At 37.5% G+C, this 10,551-nt stretch overlaps 1 long non-coding RNA gene across 1 annotated transcript in view; it reads right to left on the bottom strand.

Annotated features, from left to right (window-relative positions):
* Positions 1–867: 867 nt before the first annotated feature.
* Positions 868–10,551, bottom strand: part of LOC139083012 (uncharacterized) — a 29,254-nt gene continuing 19,570 nt past the window's right edge. The window contains exons 2-4 of the long non-coding RNA XR_011539490.1: positions 4,500–4,574; positions 3,332–3,383; positions 868–1,058 (exon numbers count right to left, since the gene is read on the bottom strand). This is a non-coding gene — a long non-coding RNA (uncharacterized lncRNA). The remainder of the gene's footprint in view (positions 1,059–3,331; positions 3,384–4,499; positions 4,575–10,551) is intronic.

Below are 10,551 nucleotides of genomic sequence, written 5' to 3'. Positions count from 1 at the left end.
TGAAATCAGAAATCTCAAGAGTCCGTTGCACCCCTATGTTCATCGCAGCATTATTTACAATAGCCAAGACGTGGAACCAGCCTACATGCCCAGAAACTGATGATTGGATAAAGAAGATGTGGTATATATACACAATGGAATACTACTCAGCCATAAAAAAAGACAAAATTGGCCCATTCACAACAACGTGGATGGACCTCGAGGGTATTATGTTAAGCGAAATAAGCCAGTCAGAGAAAGACGATCTCTATATGACTCCACTCATAGGTGGAAGTTAGTATATTGATAAGGAGATCTGATCAGTGGTTACCAGGGAAAAGGGGGGGTGGGGGGAGGGCACAGAGGGGGAACTGGTGTACCCACAACATGACTAACAAAAATGTACAACTGAAATCTCACAAGGTTGTAATCTATCATAACATTAATAAAAAAAAAAAAATTGTTAAATGCAAGTAAACAGTATAATTGAGTTTTTGCAACTTTTCTGTAAGATTTAAATCATTTCAAAACAAAAAATTAGAGAGAGAGAGAGAACTTCAATAATCCTAGAAGTTCTTATTTTATTGATATGGAATGAGGCCTGGATTTGGGATTTTTTTAAGCTATCCAGGTGATTCAACAGTACAGCCAGACTTGGGAATCATGCAGCTAAAGGGATCTAATCTCACCTATAAAATGGTCCCACAATATGTTACATTGAGTTTAAGCCCTAAATTTTCCCGCCAGTTTTATTAATAAGGTCAAATTTCATCATCATTATAGTCAATAAGTATACATTGACATATTATACTAATAAGGCAAATACCAGAATAAGCACTTCTTGGATTCACTTTGTAAATGATATCCAGGGTCTATGCCCACCTGGTGTTGATAAGTCTTCCTCTCACACCACCAATGCGGTCATCACACACAAGCTGAACGCTGAAGCCAAATGCTCCGTGTAGGCTGAATTTCATTCCCAGGGGAAGAAAGTTGCCCTTGCTTGAGGCTGTGTGAGCAACAACAGCTCTTCTTCCAAAACTCTACAGTTAATCCTGAAACAACCAGCTGCAGACCACCTAGTGAGTAATGGACTTGAGCAGGTCAGTAGAGGACCATATAATTTACATTCATTAAAACTAATTTAAAAACCACAAGCAAGGGGGCTGGCCCCGTGGCCGAGTGGTTAAGTTCGCGCGCTCCGCTGCAGGCAGCCCAGTGTTTCGTTGGTTCGAATCCTGGGCGCGGACATGGCACTGCTCATCAGACCACGCTGAGGCAGCGTCCCACATGCCACAACTAGAAGAACCCACAACGAAGAATATACAACTATGTACCGGGGGGCTTTGGGGAGAAAAAGGAAAAAATAAAAAAATCTAAAAAAAAAAAAACCACAAGCAGGAACTAAAAGCTAGTGACTTTTATAATCAGCAATTATTGGACTACACCACAAACTACTTCTAACAACTCTTTTAAAAACTTTCCTCTCTAAACAATTAACTCTACCCTACACCCTAGACCAGAGTTTAGTGTTGGGTTTTGCATTCTTCCAGGGAGATCATTTTATAATTCTGGAATAGGGACTCTAACGATCATGACATTTATCTCCAGTGTAAAATGTAAACAGTCTAAGCAGAGATTTACGACTTCGTCTGATCCAATGGAGACGCAGTGTCCTCATACATCCTTTCATTCTTTCCACAAACATTTGTTGAACATCTACTCTCTGAAAAGTATAATATAGGTGTATTTGTGATCTGAGAACTACAGTATCTGGAAAGAACACAGATGAAAATTTTGACCTCCATGCTGAAGCCATCTGTGAGGACCATTAAATCCACTTTTCAGCCAGTGATTCAAAGAAAAGCTCTGATTTAATCTCTACCTTAACCTTATAAGCAATCCTCAAGTGAAGTTCTTTGACTAGATAATAATTAACAGCACCTCCAACTCCAAGACCTTTAATGAATGTTTTAACATTTATAAGCTCAAATGGTGCATTCCAGTAAAAAATCAGATGACACCACGGATCAATTTTTAATTTAGTATTCAGAGATTATAATTCTGTATCTTTTAAATATATATTCAGGGAGTGGTATAAGTGGTACACTGCTGGACTCAAGAAAGAGCAGTTAAAGATGACCAAGCCCTAGGAGTTTATCAAAAGAGGTGAACAAGCTATGTTATAATTTACCACACAGTTTCCTAAACATAGTATGAACTATCATACCTCTATGCCTTGACACATCCTATTCCTCAACTGGAAATCCCCTTTCCTTTCTCTTCCTGGAAAACATCTATCTCAACTGAAGTGAAGCCTCATTATTTAAAGTACACTTCAGTAACTCACATTATACTTAGTGGGTTTTGGTTTAACTGGTTTTGTTTCTTAGAAGTCCATGTCACCCATGTATTATTAACTGCTGTAGGACTGGACTGAGTCATATTCATTTTTATACCCTCAAGTGCCTAGCAAAGTGCTTGGCATGGTCTAGGGCACCAATAAATATTTGCTAAATTTGAACCAAACTGAAAGGAATACTATCATTCTGAACTAAGACAAAGATTTTTCATGTCATTGAGCAGATGCTGTTAAAGAAGAAAAACATTTTAAAAAAATTATGTGGCCCCAGCTTTTGACACTAAGAAAGATGTGGTAGCAAATATTGCTACTATTCAATCCAATTAGCAAGATATATAGTCTATACACAACCCAGTGCTTTTAGAGACTCCTTAAGGAGTGACACAACTCCTTTCTCCAGTGAGATGTAGCATACAGTTAGCTTTAAATAATAGGCACATGGCGATCTAAGGGAAGACAGGGCATTTAATAACACATTTCCTGCATTAGGCCATGTAGGGGAGGAGGACATTTCCTCTCCCCAAATGGGGGTTCGTCTGGCTGGAGAACGAATTAAATTCACATGAGACAGAATAGCAAGAGAAAATTAAACAAAGCTTTATGAGGAACCATGGCCCGGGGTCTTTCTTCCCAAAGGAAGAAAGGGCACCAAAGAAGTGGGGTGCACATAGTGGTTATATACCCCCAAACGGAGTGTTTCACATGTGACTGAAATGTCCCTCCCACAATAGTCACAAGATTGCCCTGTCGGCACAGTGCTGGATGGACACAGCAGGTAATGGTCTGCTATCTCGGTGGGTGTAGCAGGAGGCAAGTCGATTGTCTGGAGCTGGGCTGGAGCTGGGCGGTCACAGGTGAGTGCAGCAATCAGTTCCTAGCCTAAAGAAAGATGCTTAATCTTTAAGGAGATGCAACGTTGGGAGGGGGAAGGAAGTCAGTTACAGGAGGTTACCAGACTAGCACAATAAAATGCAGATTTTAAGTCCTTACCTTTGGTATTGATTAAGAGTTTTTGGAGAGTAGGTCATCTTCTTTCTTCTTCCTGGTACAGAGAGGGAGGCACCTTTTACAGATAGAGATTTACCTTACAAATGTAAACGTGTCCTAGCAAAGGGCAAGTTCCATTCCTCAGAGCCTCCTTCCCTGTCCCAGTTTATCAAAAGCAATCAGCCTCAAATAATCCTGATGCCAAAGAGACATATCTTGGGGTGGCCAATTCTAGGTCCCCACAGCCACATCTCTCCAGCTTAAGTCTACAGATTCAAACAAAGAAAATTAGCTCCACATTCCCTCTGGGAATTTAAACCAAGTCAAAATTATTAATAACCCTTTGGTCCTGGAATGTTTACCAATATGCCACTTCCCTTTCGTCAACAATGAGTATTTAGCTAGTCCCATAAAACTGACAATCAGAGAGTCAATCATAGTTCTGTCAATGGTCAGAATGGTCAAACAAGAAACCATCCTTTGCTTCTTTTTTAACCCTCTACTATTCTATCTTGCATACTGTATGACTGAAATCTCCATCTCTTTAGCCAAAACTAAAGATGCTAGGTCTAACCCACTCCTATGAACATTGTTTAACTTTTCCAAAAAAGGTTACATCCGAACACTCATCTTTACTCTGTTCTATTTCAAGGCCATCTCCATGGCCAATTCAATGGCCTGCACTATTTGGAAACAGAGTTTTGGAGGAAAACATTTTCACACATTTTGGAGGATTTGCCTTTCATTCAACTCCAGGTGAGAGTATTATGTTCACTGAAGAAACAAAAGTCCTGTTTTCACAGTTTTACCTGGTTAGAATATTTGTATTTGGAATGTCAAATGAAAATAATTCAAATGATTTTCAAAGATCTAGTATGATTCAGTAATATCAAACAAACATTATTCATAAATTTACTTAGTATCATTATAATGTGGTACAAAACAAACTTATTTTGCAATTAAAATTCTTTTAACCTCAAGAACCTAAGTAGTATGGTCAATAAATGGCTTAAAGGTCAATGTTTCAGATAAAATAAAGTATTATGTGAAGAAAGCCCTATTCTTTATCAATTGCATGCTAAACAACGTATGTCACAAATGAGAATTCATTACTACATTGCAACTGGAGCAAACATTGAATTTCCTTCTTCTGTTCAATTATTTTAATTACCTAAATTGATTGTCATTCTTTTTTCCATCCATTCCACTTCTGCAAATCAATATCAGATCATGGTGAAAGAAAGGCCTAGACAAAACGAGAGATTGAGATTTATATTCCTCAAATGTTTTTTGGGTTCTTTCAGTTACTCCGACCTCAAGTAGTAATTCAGACCACACAACAAAATTCAGTAATGAGAAAGCTATACTTTATCCAGCTAATGCCTATAGTTATTTTCACTTCAAATGTGAAATTAGAAAACGGCCATTGCAGGATTTATTTCAATTAGAAATTGGTTGGAGGAAGAGGAGAGAAAAAAACTACCCAGAAATTTATGTGATTCTAACTGAGGGTCACTGTCAATTAATTGGAAGTTAAATTCTAGGAAAAAAATAATCCAATCCCAGAGAAGCCATCTTAGCTCATAATTTTTTTGAAATATTTGGCTAGACAGTATTTAATCCAGCATGATAACAGTAATAACTAACCACTCCAAATGCCTCACAACAAGCAGAAAAAGTAGGTAATATCATTACTCTTTCTTTACACACAAAGAAACAAGTTCACAGAAGCTAAATAATTTGCCGAGGTTATATCTGGGAGCTGGGAGCCAAGGTCAGGGCACCTCACTCCAGGGCCTCCACTCTTTACAGTCTTCTAAATCACTTGCAAATCCCACATGTTCTCAGATCCAGCCCCACATCTCAATATCAAGCTCTCAGAAAGCAGGAAAGTGGGTAGTAGTAAGAAGAGCGCCCTCAGCAGAAAGAGGAGAAAGTCATCTACTTCTTTTGAATTCTAGCCTTAGTTGATATGAATCAAGAATGATTAATTCACTTAGTTAGTTTTCTATCTAACTCTAAAACTTGGTGTCCCTGGGTCTTTCTGAAACCCAGTATTTAATGTAGCTTTACGGTTTGTGAAAAAGGAGCCATTTTATTTATTTAAAAAAAAAATTATTCCAAAAAGCTTTGATTTATTGATTTAAATCTGCATGTGGGCAACACAACAAGAACTATCATTCCTGGGGGAACTCAAACAATCAAATTGCTGCCAAATAGAAAAGCTTTTTGAAGTGATAAATGAGAATGGTAGAAGGGAGAGTCTTCAGGGCAGGGATGAGGAACAAGAAACAGATTTACGCTGACTGAGGTTACGAATGAAGAGACCTGAAAAGATGTGTTGGAATCCAGAGGCACTTTTGTTGTTATACTGCTGCAGAAATGGTATGTGACGTGGGAAAAAGTGCAGTGGAACAGAGGAAATAAATGGACCTGATGCTTATAAAGCTGTGTCAGGCATTTAATTCAATCCACCGCTGAAACTGACTTTATCTCTTTGAATAGACAAAAGGGTAGAAGAGACGGTATTTTTAAAACAGGAAGGAGAAAAACCGTCAGATCATTTCCTAACTCCAGTACTGTTGGTTGTTGCTAAATTAATAGAACATTTCATACGTGAGCAAATTATCAAATCTTTAAATATAATTATGGCACATTTTAAAATATCAGTTCTAATTATATTTTCTTTTGACAAAGTAATTATACTTCAAGAAACTGTGATCAGAACAATTTTTCACTGCCAAATCTGAGAACAGAAGGTGGAAAAGGTGCATTTAAATTATCTTACCAAAAGCTGGCTCAACTTTATATAACCTTCTTTCCTAGCCTTACAAAAGAAAGGCTTAAAAATAGACTAACAAACACAAATTTCATCTTCTTTCAAGTCATTCATTGATTTGTAATTTACAATGTTGATCACATACTGTAGCTGCTTTTCCCTCCGTGGATATGTTTTGTTCATATTTAAAACCACAGGGTAGAGCTGGGAGCTTTTTTTTTAATTAGTCCAAAACAAATGAATTGAACCCTGAGGCCTCTTTTTCCCAAGAGGAAGTAACACAATGCCCTCGGCTGTTACTTTAGACTTCAAAATTTCCAACACTATCTCTTCCCAGGAGTCTATACCTATTTCCTTCCTTCAGAGGTCTGCAGCCCCTTCCACCTCCTCTTCCCCTCAACTTACGTCTTAATGAATAAAAATGTTTCTCTATTCACCTGAATGGGATTCATTTTGCCTCTCTCTGCCCTGAAATTGCTCCCTCAGGATCCTATCTGGCTTGCCTGCAAAATTCTTCACACAAAGGTTTAAGGGCAGCCTACAGCTACAAGTCCTAATATTCCGCAGTTTTATCCTTTTGTTGGTAGGGTTTTTTCCCATACGAGGGCAAAAAGGTCCATAAAATGCAAATGCAGAATGAATAAACCAAAGAGAACAGAAGGACTGGTGAATTGTTGGCAGATTTTTCTCTCTACAGTCACTGTAATTTTGAATTTAATCCACCAAAAATTTAGCAGTAAATATTAAGAACTATCTATATCTTCTGAATTAAGGAGGGCGTTATGGAGAAGGGTAGGAAATGCAAAGCCCACAATGGTGGCGTGAGGGAGGAAGGTAAGTAAAAAGAAATACAAGACAAAATCTCTGCCCCCAGAAGACGTGCAATCTGTAAGAGCGTATTTATATGCATGAAACACTTTGAGAAGGACAGAAGGGAGCATATAAAGTGCCAATTTATGCAATAGTTTGGCTGTTTAGGTGGGCCCAGACATTTTAATAAGCCTCACTAAACTATCAGATGCTTCAAGGTTTAGAGCGTTCTCTGCTAAAGAGAGGAAGAATTGAGGCTGACACAAACCTGAAAGTAGAAATACAGGAGGAGTGATGCACAAATTTCAATTCCAAGAACTTTCATCTCCAGCTGAGTGCAAATCAGTGGACAGCATACCAATGATTTACAAGTAATACAGAGATCCTGGATTAATTAATTCCCATTCTGATCCTGCTAGAGACCATAAGTGAAAATGTACTTTTGTATATGGACTACGCATCAAACATCCTAGAGCTGGAATGCTACAGAAAACTTACAGCAAGCAGTAAACTTTGCCTCTTTATCTGACCACTCCTGATCATCTTGGTAAATGAGTCTATTTCATTTTTTAAAACCTCTAAGTATCATTATCTTTTTCCTCTTTCTAAAAATATTTAGAGGTGTTTTGCACATCACAAAACAATAGCATGCCTGTTCTATGGAACTGCAGTTAAGTAGTTTGGCCTGTTGTATCTTGACAAATCACATGCTTTGAAGGGTGATATTAAAATTTTAATGTCATTCTTGTTCTTCTCCTCTTCTGACATTTGTATATAATTTGTATTCATGACAAACTATAACGAAGTCCTATTACTCATTTTTTTAAAGTGTAAGAGAGGAGATCCTTGCTTAATCTTATTTGTATTCACTCTTCAACACAAAGCACAACCCTAAAAATCTCCTTGATTTATACATTATTTTATTATGTTCTGTGAATTGGTCTCTCATCCAATAGTTAAATGATTAGGCCATACAATTTCTCTCCCAGATAGTTGAGGTTAGAAACAACAATCTCTTTTTGATGAAAATCATGAATATTGGGTGTGTTGAGAAAATTATAGTGGTTTCTTGGCTAAATGTATTTGTTTCTACACATTCTGAAAAATCTATCTGAAAAATCTAGAACAAGTCCTGAAAAATACAATTAACAATTTTTGTCTTTTACTTTACCCACAAAAAAAAATAGCTATTGACAATACTAAGCAGATCAATTATGTAATCAAGAAGAATTTATTGAGGCAGATTCTCAAGATAACTAAACCCTCCTAAAGTCATAAATCAACCATCTAGGAAGCATCATGGAATCAGTTAAAGTATTGAGGTACCATATAGCAAATGGAAACGTCAGTGTACTGATGAATAAATGACAAGCAATAGGATATGTCAGAGTATATGAAGAAACCATTTGGTCTAAAACTAATTCGGCCTGACCTTGTTTTTCCAAAAAGGCCTGACATGGCCTGTTGAGCATGCATTGTACATCTGCTTTAAACATTTACAGTGTCCCAAAGACAAGAATGATGCCCTTAGAGATGTAGCTTCCCCCCATATAGACATTTCTTTAAGGATAAGCATCTCTCCCTAGAAACTAAGGATTAATTATCAGCCTGCTATATTCATCTTGTGACCACCGACCTGCTGACTGTCGACCTGCTGAGTTCACCTTGTGACCACTGACCTGCTGTGAGAGCAAAGCAATCTCATGACTGTTGTAAAAGGGATATTTCTGTCATATGTGATGTATGCTTTTTGTTCATGATGGTACATAACCATTCTGTACACCCCCACTTCTTTGGTGTGCTTCCTTCCTTGGAGAAAGAAGCCTGGGCTATAGTCCTCAGACCTGGCTTATATAATAAAGTCACCCCAACTTTGATTTCTAGATTGATCATGGATTATTCGCATCAGCAGTGCTAAGTAAAGGTCATACTAGCCCTTTTTGACAAGCCTAAACATATGCTATCTCTTCTCATTCAGTTCCTAAATGTGTTTAACACTGAGCATGGGTACCTAGCAAAGCTTCCCTGCTTAAAACTCTCCTTTCCCTGGAAGTCTTCCTCAAAAAGTCTTCCCAGGCCCGATCACTATACTCATGGTGAATTTTCTCTTACTTTGAATTTCTACTACACCTAGAAATTCACCCTGCTCTTTATTATCAGGTGCTTGCCTTGGAATCTTTCTCAAATCATTCCATGGATTTCTGTCTTGTGCTCCTCCACTAGACTACCACAAGCAGAGAGAAATCACGACACCTTTTGTATTCCTCACAGATCCTAGCAGAATCTGGCCCATCAGTCATCACTCAATAAATGCTTCTGAAATAATGAATGAGTAAACAGAACAAAAGGACCTATTCATTAGTTGGAAGTCCCAGTATTCTAGTAACCTGAAGTAAAAATATTGCTTCTACTCATGCACAATGTACATCTGAAAAAGTCTGCTTTATAATGCATTTTAATGTGGTTTGACTTTTTGTGTGTTTCATAGTCTCAATCTGGGTGGTGACAGACAATTGTTTTGTTTGATTTTATCACCTTGCTTTGCTGCTCCCATTAGCATTTATATACATATGAGGTTTCCTATTGAAGGAAGATGTACAGTTGGCCTTTATGTTGGGTTAAACAATGATCAAATATCAGTAATCTCATGTGGTTCAACCTAAGAACTTCTTCCTTAAGATTTTATCAGTTTCAGTCCCAGTACATCAACTGAGATAAGTGTACGTGTGTGTGTATGTGTGTGTGTGTGTGTGTGTGTTTGGATCCTGGAGAGCGGGAGATTGGATGAGGAAATCTGAAAGGTGGCAGAGAGAAACTCTCAGGGAGAAATGAAATAATCGGCTCAAATACTACTTTGCCTGTTTCTAAAATTTTTTAAAAACCAAACAGATGAACTTCTGCTATGGTCTGAGTTTTGTGAGTTGTGTTGCTGTTGTTGTTGTTGCTTGTTTTGTGCATTGTTTTGCTCCCCTAGAGGATTTCCATATTCAGTCTTTTCTCTTAGAATATAAGTCAAAACCTACTGGAGGAGAATTCATGAAAGAGGAGATTTAGGGGCCCAGAGCTGTGATGGGGAAGAAGCCTATGGAAGACTCTGGAGCTGTAGGAAGGAAAGGCACTGACTCACATAGACCAGCTAGGGAAGACACACACCAAAGCTGGGCTGTCTCTGATGAACTGAGAATTTAAAGTTGCTTGCTGGTTATGAGAGTGCTGTGGCTGTGAAACTGTTTTTAATGGATCAGAAAACCTAAGTTTCTATCAGACTGAGATTTTTTTAATTTAAAATGTCTGTAGGCTCCTGAAGAAGAAGCCTATTCAATGATGATTTGATAAAGATAATTTTTGCTTTGAGTTTTTTTAAGTAAATAAAAGTGTTTAATTCAGCATTGTTTCCTAAAGGACTCATTAATTATCTTATTATGCTCTTTTTCTTCTAACTATATTGTCACAAAATTACTGTTAATATATTTATGGATAAGCAAAAATGCTATTTGATCTCATGGGGTCTTTTAATCACTTAAGCTAACTCTATTATGATTACTTTAATGATATTTAAATTCATTGTATGTTCTATTCCAAGAAGAGTATTTATTAGAATTGTGAAACTTCGTTCTTCTACTGTGTCTGATTA

The sequence above is a fragment of the Equus przewalskii genome, chromosome 4 (genome assembly GCF_037783145.1).
Source record: "Equus przewalskii isolate Varuska chromosome 4, EquPr2, whole genome shotgun sequence".
Taxonomy (NCBI): domain Eukaryota; kingdom Metazoa; phylum Chordata; class Mammalia; order Perissodactyla; family Equidae; genus Equus; species Equus przewalskii.
Note: the sequence above shows the minus strand (reverse complement) of the source record. Positions and strands in the feature narration are given on the sequence as shown.